Source organism: Ctenopharyngodon idella, chromosome 16 (assembly GCF_019924925.1).
Source record: "Ctenopharyngodon idella isolate HZGC_01 chromosome 16, HZGC01, whole genome shotgun sequence".
Lineage (NCBI taxonomy): Eukaryota > Metazoa > Chordata > Actinopteri > Cypriniformes > Xenocyprididae > Ctenopharyngodon > Ctenopharyngodon idella.
In genome coordinates this window covers 4,589,242-4,612,766 of record NC_067235.1, presented here as the reverse complement: position 1 = coordinate 4,612,766, position 23,525 = coordinate 4,589,242, and the positions used below count along the sequence as shown (strand labels likewise).

The following is a 23,525-nucleotide window of genomic DNA, read 5'->3' as shown; positions in this document are numbered from 1 at the left end:
AGCAGTGTTTTGAAATCGGCCCATCACTATATTGTTGAAAAGTCGTTATTTAGTTTTTTGGCGCACAAAAGGTATTCTCATCGCTTTATAATATTAATGTAGAACCACTGAACTCATATGAACTGTTTTAAATATGTTTTTAGTACCCTTATGGATCTTGAGAGAGGAAGTAGCATTGCTGTAAATGCAGGCCTCACTGAGCCATCGGATTTAATCAAAATATCCTAATTTGTGTTCTGAAGATGAACGAAGGTCTTACAGGTGTGGAACGGCATGAGGGTGAGTAATAAATTACATTATTTTCATTTTTGGGTGAACTGACCCTTTAATTCTTTCCCTGCTGGCGTTCCTCAGAATTGTTGTGTCATAAATTACAGATTCCATTAATAGCGTGAAAGAGTTAAAGAGATTTATAAGTAAATTCCTATGTACACATTAGAACACAGAATTAGGAACATAACTCTTTTCTTTATTAAATCAATATTTTCAAACAATAAGACAGTATGTAAAACTATGCGAAAAAAGCATTTAATAGGCTACTCAATCAAAAGAGAATACTTAATTATACTATATCTATATAGTATATCTCAATCAAGAGATTGAGTACAAGTAGGCCAATAGGCCATATATAATTAGACTTTTCGGTTACACTTTATTTTAAGGTGTCATTGTTACAGTATAATTATATATTTAAATACTGAGTAGTATTCATTACCAACATGTACTTACTATAAGGTTAGGGTAGGATTAGGATTTGGTTGGCTGTTATTACTATGGTAAGTACATGTAACATATGTAAGGACACTGTAAAATAGTGTTACTGACTTTTCTGTCAATATAAGTCAAGTATACATACTTAAGTGTAATTTAAGTATATTTCTGAGAAGCACATAAAAGTAGACTGAAAGTATACTTTTTTATTCTTAGTTTGAAAGAAGTATACTAATAGCAAACTTTAATAAACTTCTTTTTTGTAATGGACATTTCATAAAAATATATAGTTCCTCATTATTTTATACTGAAGAAATCACCATCCCCTGTGATAGCTGTGTCCGATTCATGAATGAGCTAATTATTTTCAATGAACCCGTTGAATTGGTTCACAAATCTTACTAAATGATTCCTTTGTGAATTGAGCTGATCCGATTGCAGCTGTTCTTGAGTCAACAACTCACTGATTCAATGATCTGGTCAAAATGAGCCAAGAACCAGGATATCATCAGAGCTTGAATGTGCGCATGACTGATTTCACAAAAAGTAAGTTACTAATGTCAAATTTTTGTAGGCCTATTGATTATTATAAATGAAAATCATATTTAGGGTCATGACTGTCTGTTATTTGTGAAGTAAATCTGCTGTAAAAGGGCTAGCTGTTTAAGCCCATTAAATTGCTTGAATGCGGACATGTCTGCATTTGTGTGTCACCGTCTAGCCATCTGGTGTAATATTTTATTGGGGTAGCTGTACTTTTACTAAAGTACTTCATTTGTGTACTTCTTCCACTACTGTCAACAAGGCCTTTTAGGGCCTCTAGCACCCTGCTAAAGACCTCAAGATCACATCAAAGCTCCTTTCAGAGACTTTCGTCTCAAATAGATCCTTGTTTTGACATTATAAACCTTTTCAAGCTTATGTAGGTTTCAGAACATTTTCCAACATTCAATCTTGATCAATCTCTGTTCCCTGATTAGGGCCAAAGAAGAGCACTAAATCTGTTTATACCATATGTGTGTCTGAGCTATACCATTGTCTTATCAAAATGCCTGTTTCCTCTCAAGGATTCAGTGCTGACTGCAGGATGACATAAATCTTGGATTGCGTGAATTCATTCGTTGTCTGCACACATATAAGGCGAGACAGAAAGTATTTGCCCATTACTCAGAGACAGTTAACTCATGCATGACCTGTAATACCAGATGACAATATCACTTAATTTCCTGGTGTTTAGTCTGCAGAAGCTTTTCTGAGTGTTTCGATGACGGTCAAAGCATGACCAGACCACACATCAGGTTAAACCTCTGCATGAGACTCTCCAGTACCCTAATTCTCAAATTTTTGTTACAAGCTGAGACTCCACAGGTTGTCATAGAGGAGGTATTTCTGCTATTTCTCCAACAGTAGCCACATTCAAATCCAAACTTAAAACATCTGTTTGGCTGTGCATTTACTGAATGAACACTGTGCTACGTCCAAAACTGATGACACTGTATTTTATGTATCCTCTTATTTATTCTAAACCATTTTAATACATTTTATTTACTTTTGTTATTTTTATGCATGCTATTTTTAATTCCTATGCATCTGCTGTATTTTGATTATTTTAATTCCTTTTTATGTAAAGCACTTTGAATTACCATTGTGTGTGAAATGCCATATACAGTGCTCACTCAGCATAAATGAGTACACCCCCTTTGAAAAGTAATATTCTAAACAATATCTCTGTTCTCTAAGTTATATTATTAACCTTACTTTCAGTAAGTTCAGTAAGTTAAACTTAGTCTTGTCAACATTTTGGAAATTGTTTTTGTGTTCATTGAGATATTGTTTAAAATGTTACTTTTCAAAGGGGGTGTACTCATTTACGCTGAGCACTATAAATAAACTTGCCTTGCCTATTAGAACCAGAACTGTGCAATAATTCAAGGCCCTTGACGGAATCAATTTATACTGGCTTAAAAGGGCTTCCTAAAGAGACTGTATTAAAACACCCCCACTGAGAATACACAGTGCCATATGATCCAGCAGGCATTATAATAAACGAGGGCTGTTGTACTGTATATTTGCCATTCTATAACTCTTGAAGAAATATGTGACCAAAATTTAGACTTAGTGAGAGATTCTGTTGTAATGTTCAGCCCTATTGGTTGAGTTTACATTAATTAAAAATGGGGTCAGATTAAACTGTGTGAGGGTTTGGAGTGTTTAAAAAGATGAGACATACAACAGAAATAAAGTGAATAAATAGTGTATTTACAACTTTCACGTGGAACTTAAAACAACACAAAAATAGAAAACTTAGGCTGTTAAAAGCATAGAGTCCATTGGTTCCATTCCATAAAACAGTCCTTAAGAGTCCTAGCATGCTGAAAGTCCCAATGTGCAAGTGTCCACCGGTGTATATACAAAGTTCTCAAAAGTGATAATCCAATGAAAAGTGATGTGCTTGGCTGGAAAGGTAAATCCTTAAAAACAACTCCTCAATCCAGCTTGTGGTCATTTTGATTAATGACCCTGTTTGTTTGCCATGCTACCTCCTAGACCTAGACCACAGCCAGGACCAAGGCCCACGGCAGAGTCGAGGGAGAGAGGAGCCATGGTGGTGATTTGGTTAGATTTTGGTAGAGCCCAAGTTAAAGACGGAGAGCAGATGAAACCAGGCAACACCAATGGTCCTGGAGGCGGAGCTACAGTGATGAGCCTCTGATGTGGAGCCAGGGTGCCAGAGGACTGAGGCGGAGCCAGTGGGAATGAGGACCAAGGCAGAGCCGGAAGGAAAAAGGAGCCCGACGGAGCTGAAAGGGGTAAGGGACGAAGTGTAGCTAAAGGCCTGTAAGTTTGTGACGCAGACAGAGTGATGTCTGACCAAGGCGGAGCTGGAGGGAAGAGGAAGCCCTGTGGAGCCGTAAGGATGGAGCTGAAGGATAGAAGAGCCAAGGCAGAGTCAGCAGTTCGAGGGGCCGCGGTGGAATGACAGGATTACTTGCTGGAGGCAGAGCTGGGGATCCCCTTTACTAGTTTACTACCCGTAATGCTCGTAAACCACTAATACTCTCACGGTGGCACATGATGTTGCCGGCTCACATACCTGGACAGACATGATGCCCGGGCTCCTGGGTGATGGTTGGCTCAGTCCTCTTTACTGCCGCTGGCTCGTGGACAGGCTCATGCTTAACATCTGCGGTGGGCTCTGCCGTCATGTCCGTGCAGTGGGGTGATAACTGGCTGGGCTTTGAGTCCGGAGTGGGGCTGGTGATGTCCTCCGTAGATCCATTGTTCACCAGCACCCAGTCCACAAATGCAGCGAAATTCCCCCGAGGACTGACACCGGGCAGGCATGCTTCCGTTTCTTCATTCAGGCTGATATAAAAGAAGACGCACAGAGAATGGTCCGGAAAGATATTTCAGCACGCCAGTTGTAAAAATCCACTGGTGTGGACCTTGAGGGATTGCTGCTCTTGCTCCATGCAGAGCAGCTGGACGGCTGGTAAGTCCATTTTTTATACTCGTTATTAAGGGTCCAGTATTCTGTCATGGTGGGTTGAAGTGAAGCGCACTACAAAGGAGTAGAAAAAAGAAAGTTTTTATTAAATCCACATGGAACATACAGGAGATCGTAGGAGAAAACTTAAACACAACCATGTATAACCTAGACAATACTGGACACTGAACTAATGAAACTCAGTGGCAAAGTGACATGACGTGAAGGCCAAGAATGGTAACCCATACTTGGAATTTGTCCTCTGCATTTAATCCATCCAAGTTAGTGCACACATATTAGGAGCAGTGAGTAATGAACACACACACACACTGCAAACCGTGAAAGGGTTTAAATACATGGGGAAGAGAAACAGAATAGGCGTGTGGAATTGAATTAACAGCCAGGGAAACTAACTAGGAACTCAAACAGGAACAGAGCCAACAGAGTAAAAATGAAACCAAAACAGAGCATAACAGAATATACACATTACAGACATACAAAGAAGTTATGAACACATGCAAAAATGAGAAAACCAATTAAATATTAATAACTGCTTGTAGTCAATGTATGCTTTTTCTTGTGAGCTTTTTGTTTTTCTATGCATTTTTAGTTACACTTTATTTTAAGGTGACGTAGTTATATTGTACTTAAATAAGTACTGAGTAATATTAATTAACTACATGTACTTACTATAGAGTTATGGTTAGGTTTGGTTTAGGGTTAGTTACTTGTAATTATGCATAATTTACTGTTATATCTACCTGTAGCGTTTGCCTTTTTTTGCCAAATTTTGTCAGATAAATACCTTAACTAAGTATGTATACATGTATACAACTATGTATATATAACACAACAGTGGTACTGGTATCTCATAACAGCACATACAGCTAAATATTGGCTTACAATCTTTAAATATACATGTTTGCCTATAACCAAGTTTAATGTTTTGTTTTTCCTTCATATTTTAAATATTTAAAAAAATCTGAAATATTTTTCTCATATTTTAATCGTTTAATCAAACATGTAGGGTCAAAAAACAAAACAAATATCCCATCCAGACATCACTTTTGGCCACTACAGTATATAGATGGATTAGAAGCTGAAGCTGATAGATTCTAGACTTATAATAATCTAATCAGTTGAAATTAAGTACACTTTAGCCATTTGACTCCAACATGGCTGGCAAACCTAATCAAATCAGCTGGTCAGACACTTGCAAAGGAACATAAGGAGATAGTTTACCCAAAAATGAAAATTTGATGTTTATCTGCTTACCCCCAGGGCATCCAAGATGTTGGTGACTTTGTTTCTTCAGTAGAAAACAAATGATGATTTTTAACTCCAACCGTTGCGGTCTGTCAGTCGTATAATGCATGGCAATGGGAACACAATCTATAAGAGTAAAAAAAAAAAAAACACGCACAAATAAATCCAGATTAAACCCTGCGGTTCGTGACGACACATTGGTGTCCTAAGACACGAAACGATCGGTTTGTGCTGAGAAACCAAACAGTATTTATATAATTTTTTACCTCTAATACACCACTATGTCCAACTGCCTTGCGCATCCGGTTGGTGAGGTCTGAACGCGCTCTGACAACGGAAGTGATGTCTTGCGCCTATACTTCAATGAGTGCGAGACATCACTTCCATTGTCAGAGCGCATTCAGACCTCACCAACCAGATGCGCAATGCAGTTGTGTGTGTTTTTTTAATTCTCATAGATGGTGTTACCATTTCAATGTATTATATGACTGAAAGACTGCAACAGTTGGAGTTAAAAATCATCATTTGTGTTCTACTGAAGAAACAAAGTCACCTACATCTTGGATGCCCTGGGGGTAAGCAGATAAACATCACATTTTCTTTTTTGGGTGAACTATCCCTTTAATGACAATTTCTACAATGATGGATGTTGAAAGTTTGTGTCAGGAATATAAGCAAGACCTAAATATACTTCCATCCATCTACATGTTAAGAAAATAAACCAACAGGGCTCTTAAAAGAGATTTAAGAACATTGATTCTAAAATGTGCTTTCAATTAGTGCAAGGGATCAAGAGTGACACATAACACCAGCGCTCAAACAGCTGTCTGATATTAGCGATGCACTCGAAAGAAACTGAGAACAATGTTTGCTATAATATGCTTTCTTTTTCCTATCGCCTAAGAAAACTAATAACTTTTTTTTTTACTGTACACAACTAAAGAAAATGCTGTTTCCATTGACATTATGCTCCCAGTTTTTGATTGACACTTCATAATTTTCACTGGAGTTCATTTTTTTTCTGTTAAGTTGTTGTTTTTTCCTCCGATGAAGTAAGAAAGACTCCAGATGATGAACTCAGTGATGAAGTTAAATGGAAAATGGATGTGCAAACTTTTGTTTCTTTCACAGGCTGTGAAATCATTTTAATGGGTCTCCCCTGCCCATAAAACATCTACTGGTGCTGCAAGCATACATTAGCATTCCATCTGCCGTTCTTAAAGCTTTTGTGTTTGATTTGAGTGTATGAGCTAGATCAAAACTCTTGAAGAGATACATACACATTTTTCAATATATTTTAATAGACTTACAGTAGAAGTCTATTATTTTGTACATTTACCCCACTTCCATTTTACTGTAATTGTCAAACACTTTTTTGCTCATTTTGCTTTAACTGGTACAAAACAAAATCATATTCTATTGTAATCAGAGGCATGCCACAGCTGACAGCTTAATCTGTATTTGATCTGGAATATTGAAGCAAATATTGGTGATGCTGAGAAAAAAAAAGAAAAAAAAACCCCCTAGAATTGACCCTAGAATAATTTAAAACAATTTCAAAGTTTTTGAAGAAAGTCTTTTATGCTCACAAGGCAGTAAAACAGTAATATTATGAAATATTACAATTTAAAATAACTTTTCTATTTTAGTATATTTTAAAATGTCATTTACTCCTGTGATAGGAAAATTTCTTTCAAATTCATTCTAATGTTGCTGCTCAATTATTAATAATGTTTTTATTATAATTATAAATGTTGAAAACAGTTGTGCTGCTTCATATTTTTGTTAAAACCAAGACGTTTTTTTTCCATTTTTCATGATTCTTTGATAGTTCAAAAGAGCATCATTTTTTCTTTTGAAACATTATTAATGTATTCACTGTCACTTTTAATGCATCTTTACTGAATAAAATGTGGATCTATTTTATTATTATTATTTATAAAAAAATAAAAATAAAAAAATAAAAACTTACCCCAAACTTTTGTATGGTAGTGTATTACAGTTTCCATAAAAATATGAAACAACACAGCTGTATTCAACATTGATAATAATCATAATAATAATGACATTAATAATAATAATAATAATAATTTCTGAAGGATCATGTGACATTGAAGACACTGATGCTGAAAATTCAGCTTTCCTGTTATTGCAGGAATAAATTACATTTTAAAATATATTAAAATGGAAAACAGTTGTTTTAGATTAGTAATAATATTTCAATAATATATTTGATCTAATGCTCACCGCCTTGGTGAGCATAAGAAAATTCTTTCAAAAACATTACAGCATTATTCCAATATTTATTTATATAAATATTTATATATAATATATTTTTATAAACTTTCTTGCAATAAAGGAATAGTCAAGCTCCAAAAAAAAAAAAAAAAAAAAAAAAAAAAACACCATAAAAGCACCATTAAAATAGTGACTTCTGCACTATATTCCAAGTCTGTTAGGTCTGTTGTTTCATACTTTTTGGAGCTGTTAAACGTCATTTTAAAGCTGCAGTCCATAAGTTTTGCCTCTTTGTCGCCATCTCTGTTTGAAACCTGCAATTGCAGTTATTTGTGGAATTATCGTCTTTACGTGGGTTGTGCATCAGCACGGCTCCTCAGCACGCATGAATCTAATGTTTGCTGTCAGTCACGACACCGGTGTGGATTCTGTATTTTGGAATCACAGATTCTACATCTTGGAAGTATGACCAAAATAAGAATTTTCACTGGAAAATGTCATCTGAACAAGTAAGTAACAAATCTGCCACTTTTGTTCTGAACAACTGAGAAATAAAGAATTAGCCTACAATAAATCACGCTGCCAATGGTGATTAAATCTAATGATCGCTTAGCTCGAATCACGTCAAACCATGCAAATTATTATTATTGTTATACTTTGTTCTCAAATTGTTAATGTTAACAACATCAGCATTGCGTGACTATGTGTATTTACTGTGTATTAGCGTTAGCTGTAGATTTCAATTTCTGTAGCCACTCCGCAGTCCGAAGTCTTTTGCTTTTGACTACGGGTGAATCTCCAGTTGTCACTGATGATTGTCATTTGGACTTTTCTGGATTACAATCTGCCCTCAAAATGATAAGTTTAATTATTCCAGCTGCTGTGAGAAAAGGCCATAAATGATCCGCTACCAGCAGCATCCTCCATATAGCCTACTTAGCTGGGACTCCTTCTTTCTGTTTACAGATGTGACGTAATGAAGCAAAGACAAACGGTGACATGCTTGAATTTCCAGCGAAAACCCACCAGTACCACTCGAATTATAAAACATTATTACAAGCTTACCGTTGTGAATCGGGCTAAAGTAAGGAGATAATTTTGAATACTGGCTGGTTACGTACTTGCTCAAAAATTGATTTTGGATAATTTTTAACCAAAAAAAAGTTTGCTGCAGATTAAGGAAAACAGCTCAGTGAAAATAATGACAGAATTGACTTAAATAACTATTACTTCAAAACAATCTATTTGCAAGCAATTGTTCCAAATCCCTTCAGAAGCATTTAACAGCAAATATTTACATTAATCTATATATATGAGCAATATCTCACTTGTAGTCGTGCGATATGGCTGTATATCAGCACGGCTATGATTTGGCTGTAGGCACGAAGCGGCAGCCATATCGCACAGCTATGAGTGTGATATTGTGTTTATACAACCGTTCGATGGCACGAGTGTGTAAATAAATAAGAACAACAACGGAGTGTCTTTAAAACCCTCTTTTGTGAGGAACTACTTCCTTCTGCCACGGATTCAAATCTCAAGTTGACAGTTTAACAGTTGAGCCCAAGCCTCCATTACTAATTCTGAAACGTCACTTTAGATCTAGTAACGAAGGAACGATGAGTCGCTTCATTGAAACTCACTGTAATATGTAGAGTATTATGAGAGAGAGATCGCCTGAGCGAGTGTATTACCTGCATCTAGCTGATATTCTTCAAACTTATATTCATAATCACAAAAGGAAAGCGATAAGTCCACTGAGGAAAGCGATATCTTTGTCTTTGTCCTTTTAACATTTAAGACATTGCCATGACTGCGCTAGTCAATGCATTTGTCAGTTGCGTCTCGTAAGATGTTGTTTAAAGTAAAAACAACATCCTTGTTTCCTTGTTTCAGTCCATTTCAATATAAAAGTCTTTGCGTCTGACTGACTCACTCATAAAGACAGTCTTTGCCGCCATCTAATGGCATATTAATGTCTTTCACTGAAGTCGAAATCACTAACAGAATCTCTCAATAACAAAAAATATGACATGTTATTTATATATAATATTATTTATTGAACAATAATATTTAAATTAACAACAATAGCCAGTATAGCAGTATAAGAAGAAAAATAGGAAATAAACAAGCAAACAGTTCAAACAGTTCAGTCAAACATACAAAAGCAGCGCTCTAGTTAATACAGGATTTAATTTCAATGTAAATATAAAGTTATGAAACTTAATATAACCCTTAAGCCAAATCTGTTAGCTCTGGAACAAGTAATAGATTAATAAGACCAAAGATTGCCCGTTTGATATACCCAAAACGAATTATACCTCATGTTTATTCCCGAAGGACTGGCCGAGATGAAGCTGTTCTCTGCGGATACATGAGCGCTGAACGCTCGCTGACGGCCTGGAGCTCACAACTCCGAAAACGTCTAAACATATTTTCAAATAGGCGCTATGTTTACATATAAATCGCATATCTGAGGTCTAAACAACTTCTTACCTAAAAAACTACATTCCGTAACAAAATAAGAGTAGTATCTATAAAAATATGATGGTTTGCTCGTCCGCCATGACACTGGCTGTGAGAATGCTGACAGCAGAGTGATTCAAACGGTAAAACATTCCCGTGGCGATATTGGTAGAATATCGCATGGCTGGAAAGACCTCTCAGCAAATCAGATTCGAGAACCAGAAAGAACTGTTGTATAAACATTTATATTGATCTCTATATATATCTATGTTAATCTACTTTAGCTATCGCCCAGCCCTTCTCTGGCATCAACCTGCCCATCTATTTCATGTCTTGGACATCACAGTGAGCCTTTGGCATTAGAGCTGTTAGGAAGAAGAGTGAGTGAAAGAGGCCGCAAGTTGAAGAGGCCACTGACGGTTAATACTGCCTTTCAACCACACGGCTTCATGATGTGGGTAATACGCTCATATTAGTCTTTGGCACTGGCTGTCTAAGAGGGCAGTTTGATGGGTTTATGTTGTAACTCATTGACCTCCATGTCTGCATCTGCACTTTGGCCTTTGCTGACGTTGTTCTCTCTCTCACCTCAGCTTGCCAGGGTCTGCTCTACAGCTGGGCTTCAAAGGCAAGAGATAACACATCACTCCGAGTCTACAGGCGCGTGTTTTCACTTAAAGACTTAGACTTTTGGCTGGAGGGTGTCATGTGGATGAGGAACAGATTTAAATCCCAATTCCCTTAAGCAAAACATACAGAATAATGATCTGTCGATAATCATTTGGCAACAAGAAAAAAATGTATTCCTTTGTTCTGTTAGTGTCTAAATCTTTGACCTCATGAGAAATGAAACTTTGTGTCAAACGTGGCCTGATCTACAATGGTGTTTGTGGTCCACAGCATTTGGTTGATGATGCCTTTTCTCTGAGTTTATGGAATAAAGTAGTTAACAATGAAATTGCATTAGGATAAAGACTGGAGTGAATGTTTAACCCTAAACACTTTTTATGTGGCTATAGATGACAAATTACCATGGATATTTTTCCAGTATCAAGAAATTTTAGGGTAACGTGTATATATAAGGTATGATTATACAGATATTGTATTTGATTACCATTTTGTTTTTGCCTTCACTACTTCATTTTAATAATCCTGCCGTGTGAAAAAGTACAAATATACTCTCAATTAATATGGGTTCATAAAAACTGCATGCACAATAATTACAATACTAATATATTTCTAACAATGGCTATATTTTATTTTAGGGTGACATTGTTACACTGTAATAAGCACTGAGTAATTTTAATTAACTAAATGTACTTATGTTTAGGTTTAGCTTATGTTTAGGTTAGTTAAGTTTACGGTTTGGTTTAGGGTTGTAATTATGCATAATCTACTGCTATTACTATATTTTGACATATTGTTTCCAACAGCTAGACTCTCATATGCTACATCCACAAACACACACACAAAATATTTTCTAAAATTGTAAATAACACAAAGATTACAAGAAAATACAATTTCAGTCTTTGGTACAATTTTAGTAATGTGTTACTTGCTGATTCTTTATAACAAATTGTGAATTTTACTTACTGACATTGTTTCTACTCTTTTTTTTTCAGTGTATGTAATGCGCACTAATTTTATGTTTGATTTTATTTTTGTTTGGTGAAATGCTGAGGTGTTACACTGCTAGACTGAACAAATGAACCTGGAAGGTGTATCATTACAAAATTCATTTAAATGAGGTAAAAACTCCCCTTTCTAATCCTAAAAGCTTGAAAAATGTCCTGATTATCAAATTTATGAAGGATCCCAAAATTAATGGGAACTGAAAAAAATGCCACCAAAATGGACAAAAACTGCAATTACAGTGAAAAAAAAAAATTGACTACAGTGAAAATTAGCATTAGTATTTCATGATGAGGACAGTTACACTTCATATAATATACAATGCTGTTGTAAAATAACCTTTCTGAACATTTTGATCAATTCTTCTGAGCATGAAAACAAATCAGCTGTAAACTTTCTGCAAGGGTAATGAGGAGCTTACCTTGGCCATGTACAGCTGACACGAAGCTTGCGGAAATACAGCCAAGGCTTCTGGGAGACATCAACCCTGATCGCACCGAGGGCAACCTGCACCTCAAAATGACCATGAGCATTTGACAGCAGAACGTTTTCCCATTATGAGATCGGATCTTTGTTCACGACGTAGTTGTCAGGATGTGTTCAAGGCAGGGACGAAGTGACACAACGCAAGGTACATCCAGTAATCTCCACAGGATGAAGCTTTAGGAAAGGTGTCCTGCAGAAAAAGACAGAACGTCATGTCATAAAAGCTTTCTCCTTCCTCTCGCTGATCCCACAATGCATCTCAGCACACGAAGGCCACATCCATGGGAGACAAGCGCAATTAGTCTACTAGCTGCTGAAGGTCAATGTAAGCCTCAACTCAACAGCTCAACCTCCATCAATCATGTGTTGATGTGAACGCATATTAGATGTACACTGTAAAAACTCACTATTGTATATTTTGTTGTTTTGTTGTTGTTGTTTTTTTTTTAGTTTTCTTACCCCCAAAAGTTGAGATAACTATTTATTTATTATTAATGGTATAGAGAACCACTGATGTAGACTGTACATGGCCTCCTCTATCACTGCTTGTGATTATATATATTGCATCTGCTCAGTTGCACATGTCCAAGAGTCTAAGAGGCACATACATGTTATCAATAAACTGCTCTGAATTAATACTGTTTGAATCTAATATCCTCTTAAGCTTAAAATGGCGTGTGGGTTTATTGAACTGCATAGTCACTAGAAATCTGAAGTATGCATGTTTTCATTATCTAATCAATGTGTTGGCTGCCACATTTTCATATTCAGTATTCAACTATTTGTGAATCAATTAATTGATGTGGCTTTTTGCATATGCTGTATATGATCAGTTTAAGACATAATACCTCAAACTGGTTAAAAAAGGTGAAATAATACTACATATATGTTCAGATACTTAGAATATAGTCTATAAGTTATTTCAGTAATATCACAAAAGCAACAGTGCTTTTATTCCCAAATATCAGTTATTCAGAAAAACAGCATGATTGTAAGTGTGATGCTTTTATACACTAATTCAGTTAATAGTAAGTTAAAGGGTTAGACGGATTTAAATCAAAATATCTTAATTTGTGTTCTGAAGATGAACGAAGGTCTTACAGGTATAGAACGACATGAGGGTGAGTAATAAATGACATTATTTTAATTTTTGGGTTAACTAAGCCTTTAATATTGAGTAATTTGCATTTTAGACAATATTGACAGTTACTTTTATATTTTTACTCCGACAACAAAAACAGTTCCAAAGAAACCACAACAAAACCAAACTGTTGGGTGTATCTGAGCAAGACACAATAGTGGTGTTTCATTCCTGAATAAAACAAGGTTTGAATGAACAATTTAATGACTCACTTGTAAAGACTTGCTTTGTTCCTGAATGAATCAGGTATGTTCGATTTGAAGCAGTGCTGCCAGACCGATCGGCAAGAGATGCCGCTTGCAGCTGGGGGCAGAATTGAAAACAGCTGTCAAGTTGGACACATTCTGCTTCCTGTAGTTTCACGCGCGTGGTGTTTGCGTACTTTATCATAGATGAAGTGGATTAGATGCAATATTTGTTAAATACACAGATGTTTCTGACATTTTCATGAAGCAACTGAAACATATTTCATGTACTGCTTAATACAGTGCCATCTGTACAAGAATAAAGTTCAACGTAAGCCTATACTATTTAAATACCAATAAAGTGGGTTTAAATATTTTGATAAACATGACACAATATAACATTATGGTTACATAAAAAGAACTTTTACTGTTATAAAAACAGATTTGTGAGCATTAGTGGAACTAAAGGTGTCAGTGGAACAGCATTGTCGTCATCAGAGCTTGTGCAGCCGCTCTGGAGAAGCTGCGCCGGCTGAGTCAGCCATCTGCTATCAAATCACTCTCACAGTATTTGATGCCATACTTCACAAGTGACGTGGTGTAGGAAACTTTTTCCTCGTCGAAGCAGAGACCAGGAGACGTTGGGATATCTTTCAAGCAGAAGTTACTCTTTATTGAGAAACGCGCTGTGCGTCCCTGTAGTCATCCAAGTCCAACTAAGGCAGTGTACTTGGTAGTTCATATACATTCAAGGGGGAGGGATACATAGAGTAGAGGTGGAGACAATCTAAACAAAGCATGCAAATGCAGTGCAGGAATCAGCCCATTCCCTACATTTCCCAGCCATGATCTAATCAGCATAACGGTGTCATTCAAATGCATAGGTGCTAATCCACTCAGTCTGACAGTATCGCCCATACCTTTACATTATCATAGAGACAAAGGCACCGCTGTATCTTGAGCTTTGTCCTGCCAAATGGTTAGGAAGTGCATGAAGACAAAAGGTTAATGTTATAGACACCTGGGCTGCCTGCCTTGATCTCCTTAAATTGTCATTATCTTTACCTCAAATTGTTAAATACAATATACTTCACCTTAATATTTCATGTGAGGTTATGTCAGGATGTAGGATCAGCAGATCTTAAACAGATTCTTAAATTTGTAATCCCACAGTGGCGTCGGCACTGTCTCAAGTCGGACAAAATTTCTAACTGGCATGCACTGCTTTAAGTCAGATGCCAGTTGGTCTGCGCAGTGCCACAGTCAGTCACGAAAAACCCTGGTATCCTGCTGATTGATTTGGCTGCTGCTCTATTACTTTCATTTATTTATTTACTCATTTATTATTAGTTTATATTATTGCCTACCCGATGGATAAACGTTATTTCTGACCAGTGGATTTGGATTTGTGTTGTCTGCAATGCTATTTACCTCATCTCTGGCGAAGGGCTTCTGCACACAAAGAAGAAAAGTCCTGTATGAACACGCAAAGTAAAGAAGCGAGTGGCTTTTCCTGATGGATCTCATAGCTATAAGACAGATTTCTGTGTGCAAGGTTACAAATGTTTGTTCCTCTTCTACTGTACGTGCATTTCTCAAAAATGCACTTGACATGAATGTGCGCAACTATGCGCTGAAACGCTGAAATGTCAATCACTCATCAGTGTAACCTCATTACGTTCTATAACTTTTTGTGTAATGTAATTTACCAGACTATAAGATGATTAAAGTTTATTTTAATCCATGCTGACGGCACTCCTTGAAACAGTAGGCAAAAATGTGGAGCTGAGTCTAAATGCGGAAGCTACCATGTGTATAATCCATTGCACGTAGAAGCGCAGATTCAAAGAGAACTTAGAAAAAGTGAGATAATGTTGTCATAGAATTGTTTTAAATAATAAAATTCTGTTAAATGCCCTACATAGTTTAAAATGGGTGGATTGGAATATAGAATGTTTCCGGTGAGAGAGGACGCTGGCACAGTTGGCTGCCGCTTCTCTACCGCGTGTTTGTTAGTTTGTTAATTTTAGTAATTTTTAAATTGATTTTATTATTTGTTATTTTATGTTTCATTATTACTAATTATATACAGTTTTAAGAGATTGGGTGCTGGCTGCACTTTAATCTTTTCTGGCGTCCTCACTGTTTCTGGCTTCTCTATTGCTTTGGTGTGGCCGGTTCGGCACCTGTTCCTGCCTGTCTGCAGTGATCTTTGTGCGCACCTCGATGTCCCTGTTCATCTGAGGCTGTGTGGATGCGCGGATTTGCTGCTGGCCTGGTGTTGCTGTTATCTCCTGTGAATCACTGAATCATATCTGCCTTTTGGGATTCGTCAAGGATTCTACTGGATTGGATAGCAGTATGCTGCTTTCTTTCGCGATACTTATTATTACCTTGTCTACACTCTAATTGGATTCACTAGAATACAGGAATTCAAACTGTGGAACGCCAGTATGATAAGGTACTCATTCTCTGAACTTCTTTTTTTGGATCATCACTTGCCTCCTAGTGATTGTACTCAAAATGCTCTGTGAGCACTTCAACTGTGGCGACGGCCAAGTTATATACATTGTGGCTCTCGTCGGGGTTTATATGTGTTGCCGACTGGTATAAATGTGCTTTGCTCCAATTCGCGGGGATCAGGACACTTAAATTCCCGCGGCATCTGTATGTCCAATCTTACTTATCCACAAATGTCTTCAGGAAATAAACGCGATAAGAATGAAACTTCTAAAATTAGACTCGCTCAATTGAACGTGCGGTCCATGAACAAGAAAGCGGCACTGCTTCATGATATTATCCTTGATTATTATGATTATCTTGACTTCCTTTGTCTTTGCGAGACATGGCATCATCCAAATGACTGTTACAACCTTAACCAGGCCTCGCCACCTGGATATACATACATTGATAGACCTAGACTTATCACTAAAGGTGGTGGTCTTGCAATTTTATATAAATCTGAACTGTCTGTTGCTCTAATTACTACACCTGAAATGTCTTCCTTTGAGTGTTTGGTTGTGAAAATTAATGGCAAGTCTCCTGTGTTAGTCATACTTATCTATTGTCCTCCTAAGGTTAATTCTCGGTTTCTCTCAGAACTTGCTGAATAACTGAATTTGTTGAGTTCTATTTGTTCAGATATGTTGCTAATAGGTGACATTAACATTCATGTTGATAACCCAGACTGTTCCCAAGCAACTAATTTTATGCATGTATTGGATTGTTTTAACTTTACTCAGCATGTTGATTTTCCCACTCACAAATCTGGTCATATATTGGACTTAGTCTGCACTGTGGACATACATATAGATTTTTTTTTAAATGACTGGACTGCAGATTTTTAAGGCAATAATATTCATTTAGCATATTCAGTAGATAGTGTCTTGCTGCTCAGGGGAAGATATTCTTCAGCATTGTTGCTAGGCACTTGAATTCCAACACTGATACCTTGTTCCAGAAAGGAGAGGTCCCAAAAGTACCAGGGTGTCTTAAGCATACAGGTGTGGTCACCCAGCTTATCAGGGAAGCCCGAGAGAACAAGGGGTATCTAGTAGTGCTGTGGCTCACAAATGCCTATGGGTCCGTACCCCACAAGCTGGTCGAAAAGGCTTTGAACTGGCATCATATACCAGGCAAGTTCAGGGACCACATTCTAGACTAATACAGCAGAGTCTCTGCTAGGAATACAACCTCAGAGAGGCTCAGGTTCGACAAGAGGATTATTACTGGATGCACTTCAGTGCATTCATTCCAGTGATCCTTTTGCTCTTGCCATGAATATGCTTGTCTCCTGAGGTTTAATGCAGAGGGCCCCTCACTAAGTCTGGTAACCACCTATTAAGGCATTTATGGATGACCTGACAGTGACAACAGCATCTTTCCTAAGGACTGTTTACACAACACCGTTTTCAACTAAAAACGTAAAACTTATGCGTTTTGGCTATTCATTTAATGACAACGGCATTTTGGGTGCTGGAAAGGTCTCTGTGTAAACAACAAAAACACAAATCTGTAAAAACGATGACGTCATGCACATGCATATTACATGTTCAGTCTATAGTGTGTCATTGCGTTTTTAATCATTTTCACGGATTCCTGTGAATGGGGACCGTTTTGACAATGGTGTCATCTGTACACGGAAAACTCAAAGGAAAAACTTCTCCATTTTAAGCATATTGTTGTCGTGTAAACGTGCCCCTTGGGAGTAGGTGAATCCTGAAGGTCCTTGAGGAGTTGGTTACTTGGGCTCATATGAGCTTCAAGGAGGAGAATTCCAGATTCCTGGTGCTGAACGAGGGAAAGATCATTGACAAGTTCTGCTTTACAATTGGGAGCACCCCGATACCATCTATCACAGAGAAACCTGTGAAGAGCCTTGGAAAGGTGTTTGACTTTAACATAAGAGACACAGCTTCCATCCGGCCAAGAGCTGGAAGCCTGGCTAGCTGCAGTGGACAAGTCGGGCCTACCTGTCAAATTAAAAGCATGGATTTACCAACATTCTCTGGGCCCTCTTAGTCTACAAGGTTCTGATCTCCATGTTTGAGGGCTTTGAGAGGAGGGTCAGCAGAGACCGTGGAGGTGGCAGAGTCACAGCTAAGGCACAGGGTGCTGGTGGGTGCAGTATCTTCAATGCTCGAAGTGGGCCGGTACATGGCGGTACACAGTACCAGCACTTCTCTATTTTTACCTTTAGCGTACCTCCAGTTTTCCTTTGGTACCCGCACTTTCGACATGTATCCGGCACGTATGGAAGCCCACTGCGCCCTCCCTTCTCCAGTAACGCATTTTGAACCGAGCATTGGGAGTACCAACACTTTTATTTTTCCACTTCAAGCACTGAGGGTCTTGTGGAAGAACTGGCGTGGGTAGCAGAATAACACCATGCTAAAACAAGGCACAGGGGAAGGACAGGAGGTCACTGATCCAAAACGAGATGCGAGTATTAGTCAAGGAGGAGTGAGCCAGAAGGATGGTTGGAATGTGGCAGCAGGGAGCCTGGACAAAATGGGAACAAGTGGTAGAGTACAAAGTATCATGGGCTGAGCTTTGGAAAGCCAAGCCCCAGTGAATAAAATTCTTAATCCAGGCTGTCTATGATGTTCTACCAAGGCCTTCCAACTTTTCTCTGCTTGGGGAAGGTGGACTCACCAGCTTGCTCTTTGTGCCTGAAGAGAGGGACTCTAGAGCACATCCTCAGCTACTGTTTAAAAGCCCTGGGCGAGGGGCGCTACTGGTGGCACCATGACCAAGTCCTGAAAACCATAGCAGATACCATCTGCAGTGGGATTACTGCAAGTGTCTCCACCCAGTGAAGTAGACCATCACTTTTGTCAGGGCTGAGGTTCCCAGCAACTGTTTCCATAACAATGCTAAGGCCAGACATGGTGCTGATCTCTGAATCCTCTAAACTTGATCTTATTGTAACTCACTGTTACCTGGGAGGACCACATTGAGGAGACCAATGAGAGGAAGAGGGCGAAGTATGCAGAGTTGGTGAAAGAATACCAAGGCAACATGTGGCGGGAGAGGTGCGAGCCAGACCCTCTGCAGGGCTTACGATATGTTGGGCTTCTCAGAGGCCGGTTGGCGAAGGGCCATGAAGTTGGCTACCGAGGCAGAAGTTGTGTCAAAGTGGCTGTGGATCAGGAGAAGAGAGCCGTGCAACTTGGAAACAAGCCAGGGGGCTTGATCAACCTCGGCTGGGGCACCTGGGTAAGAGTGTATGATTGTTGGAAGATCCAAAACACTCTGAGACCCCAGGTAACATCACTGATGATGTATGTTTCAAGCAAAGTTTAAGGAGATTAAAGATTATATTGCTTTTGGGTTTTAGTCATTTTTGGAGCTTGACAGCCATGGCCACAATGAACTATGAATTAACTGCTACTAAAACACTGGCATTTATAGCATCAAAAAAGGGGGAGGGATGCAGTGATTCTGGGCACAAAAAGTGTGAACATAATATTACAAAGGAGCAGATGTGAGTGTGACATTTATTGGTTCAAAGGAATGTTGTCTCAGAGAACAACTTCAGCATGTCAGAACCGCTGGGTTTCCCTTCATCTGTGGGAAGAAATTGTATCTGATATTTTCAAGTAGCTAAATAAAATACATAATAAGTCTGTTGAACCCAGATAAATCAAACTGAAATACACACAGATAAATGTGTATTGCATAAGAATGAAATCTCTTTTCATTAGTTTTTTTTTTTTTTTTTTAGTTAAAGGATTAGTTCACTTTCAAATGAAAATTACCCCAAACTTTACTCACCCTCAAGCCATCCTAGGTGTATATGACTTTCTTCTTTCTGATGAACACAATCTGAGTTATATTAATCCATCCATCATAAATGTACTCCACACGGCTCGAACACGGAAGGCAGTCTGGCTGAAGCTAGATATTGTACTTTATAACTTGTTAAATATGGATATTTTTCGTACACAAATGCATTTGAGCCGTGTAAAGTACGTTAATGATGGATGGATGTGGATGGAAGCACTTTCTTCAGCTCATACTCATTATCCCATTCACTGCCATTATAAAGCTCGGCTGCGTCAGGATATTTATTAATATATCTCCGATTGTGTTCATCAGAAAGAAGAAAGTCATATACACCTAGGATGGCTTCAGGGTGAGTAAAGCTTGGGGTAATTTTCATTTGAAAGTGAACTAATCCTTTAAGTTACATCCCTTTTTGCCAGATTTTGGAGAAGATTCTTCTATTATAGCTTCTAGTTTAATATCTTATCAGAGGGACATCGGTGTTGTCCGGTTCGGCCTTCATGAAAGCAGAGCACCACAGAACGTTCTCTATCTGAACTGAGGCCAGAAACTTCTTGTCACTAATATTGCATGGCCAATCAGATAAGCATCTTCACACATAAACATCCAAACATAGTATGAAATCCACTGTGTTTTTGCGAAACTTAAGAGATATGCCAAAAGAATATTTTTGTGACATGTTTTATGGTGATTGGTCATTTTTCTGGGGATGTGTGTTTTATACAGGGTTATTATAGTTAAAACTAAAACCATAAAATAAAACATGTTATTACTTGAAATAAAATAAAGGTAAACTGTAATAAAATAAAATATAAAAAACATTAAGGTTTTATTAGTTAACTTTAGTTAAATACATTAGTAAACATGAACCAACAATGAAAAATACTTCTAAAGCATATATTAACCTTAGTTCATGTTACATGTCATGTTCATGTCACCATTTACTAATATATTATTTAATTCAAAAATTGTATCTGTAAATATTATTTAAAGGACCTGAACTAAAAATGCAACACTTTGCAAAACTATTGTTTACAAAGATAATGTAGCAAATGTATCGCCTATTGTTAGTTAATGTTAGTTAATGCATTAACTAAAGTTAACAAATGGAACCTTGTTGTAAATTGTCACCAAATAACCTAATAGGGTATATGTCGAATGTCACATGACCAAACCGGAAAACTGGTATGAACTGCAGTATGCAGTATGAGCAGTATGAACTGATGGCTTATCTATGGACTTTTAAGGTAATCAGCGAAACTACCTAGTTCACATTGTTATATGTGTTTTATTCTATTAATTATCTAAACGTTAGTGTGAAGAAGAAAAATTTAAAGGGGACATCGGATGCAAAATTCACTTTTACATGGTGTTTGGACATAAATGTCTGTTGGCAGTGTGTCTACACAACCACCCTATAATTAAATGAGACGCAGCTAGTGTGATACCCCTGTCGGCGTCTGTTGCCATTGGTCGGAGTTTGCTGAACATGTTTAATCGGCGTTTGTTGGGTCGGGGAATGTCTGAGCAGTGTGGTGTGATTTTCCAAGAAACGACAACAAACTCTGACGTAATCTGACCTGGCCATGAACCGTTGCCATGACGATGAGGCAAGTCCCCTGCAAAGACAGCTGTTTGATCGCGCCGGCGCCTCACGCACACACAACAAAGCACTGCAAACGTGACATTGCAGCTTGTTCATTATCAAAATAATACAGTCGAACAAACATGTATGTCGTCATTTCTATGTAGAACCTTCTCACTGTAATTCATAACTGCACGTTTATAATGAGCAATGCATTAAGGTGATTGTCTTATTACAAACTGTGTGCATTTTATGTAGTGATAACATGCTAACACTACAATAAGGTTTAAAAAGGTGTTAGTTAACTAACAAGTAATTTTCAAATGTATTTTAATCGTTTTTATACGGTGGCGCATTGCTGCCACATACATAATATTTTTTCCACTCAATTATGTCGTAATAACGAGATATTATGTCGTTAAAACGACTTTATATATAAATTCAAAAATAATGCAGCTTAGGCTATGAACCTGTAAAGGCTTTTTCCACAACAAATCCTTAAAATTTAACGGTATTCAATACAAAACAAGAATGAAAAATATAAGTATAAAATAAACAAATTATAGTGGCATTAATTAGCTACAAACAATATTTAAAACGAAGCTGAAACTGAAACTTGGGCTTCTCTCTCATTCGGCACGAATCCAAATATTTCTATTTTCGGACTTGGACGCTAAACTATTATTTATTATGTTAACAACGCTTTGAACTTTACTCGTGTCCCAGTATCCACATAAAACAGCATCACATGAGCAAAAACGTGTTTTGGAATAACAACACAAACGGTAGAGCGGTAGTCTCATACTTAAGTGCAATAGCCTAAAATTGCTAAAAATTTGTTATAATATTCATTCAAGTTAATTTTACTGCACAAATGCAGAGTTAAGAAAATAATAGTGTTTAAAATATTACATGTTATGGAAAAAAAATATATATATAATATATATATTTTACCCACATATTGCCAACCTAAACAAATACAGTAGCCTAAAATGAAGTTTGTCCATATCCTTAATGAATTTATGAATATTAGCTGGTTATTTAGAATGATTAGAAATGAATTCAATATTCAGGGATTGACTTGATAGGTAGTGTAGAACCTATTGTATTGTTCATGCCTAACATACAAACAATTATTAAATATATAGGCCTATATATATTTTAAATCCCTCATTGGGGGCTGAGCCCCCCTAATATTGAAATCGCAGTCAACCCTGTTCCTAACAAGTTTTTGCGCATGTGAAGTATGCTGTTTTGGGACATGAAAGCATTGTTAACATCATAATTATTTAGCGAAAAGAGAGAGGAAATGTCATTGCTGGCTATGGAGGCCTCACTGAGCCATCGGATTTAAACAAAAATATCCTAATTTGTGTTCCGAAGATTAACAAAGGTCTTACGGGTGTGGAACGGCATGAGGGTGAGTAATAAATTACATTATTTTCATTTTTGGGTGAACTAACCCTTTAATGTCGCTTAATGTAGCTACTAAGTGATATTAAAAGATTCTGCACAAACCAATTTTTCTGTATAGCATGCTTTATTAGTATAGTATTTACTGTAGCCTACATGTTTTTCTAGACATCGTAATCTTTTGGTAATATACAAATAAATGTGAAATGAATATTGAATTGATAAACTGATCTAGGCTATAAATCTAAACTCTATTATAGACCAGATAAAAGTATATTTCGTACACGTCACGTACAAAATATGTTGTTTTTATGAGAAAAGATGTCGTTTTAACGACATATCTCATAATTACGACAATTGAGTGGAAAAAATAATATGTATGTGGCAGCAATGCGCCACCGTATTTTTGAGCATTTATAACGGCACAAACAAGAATGGTGAGTTCAATGCAATAGCTGCCAAATAGTGTTTACAGCCCGCCTGCGGAAGATAGGGGTGGGGTGAACAGTAGCTCATTATCATTTAAAGGCACATGCACCGAAACTGCTCACTGTGAACAGATCTGTTTTTGACAAGGTAAAAAGGGTGAAAAAGGTGAGACATGCCACAGATTACATAAACTTCGCC

General features: G+C 37.3%; 1 long non-coding RNA gene across 1 annotated transcript in view; it reads right to left on the bottom strand.

Annotated features, from left to right (window-relative positions):
- Positions 1-2,949: 2,949 nt before the first annotated feature.
- Positions 2,950-23,525, bottom strand: part of LOC127497854 (uncharacterized) — a 33,468-nt gene continuing 12,892 nt past the window's right edge. The window contains exons 2-3 of the long non-coding RNA XR_007925672.1: positions 12,222-12,476; positions 2,950-4,273 (exon numbers count right to left, since the gene is read on the bottom strand). This is a non-coding gene — a long non-coding RNA (uncharacterized LOC127497854). The remainder of the gene's footprint in view (positions 4,274-12,221; positions 12,477-23,525) is intronic.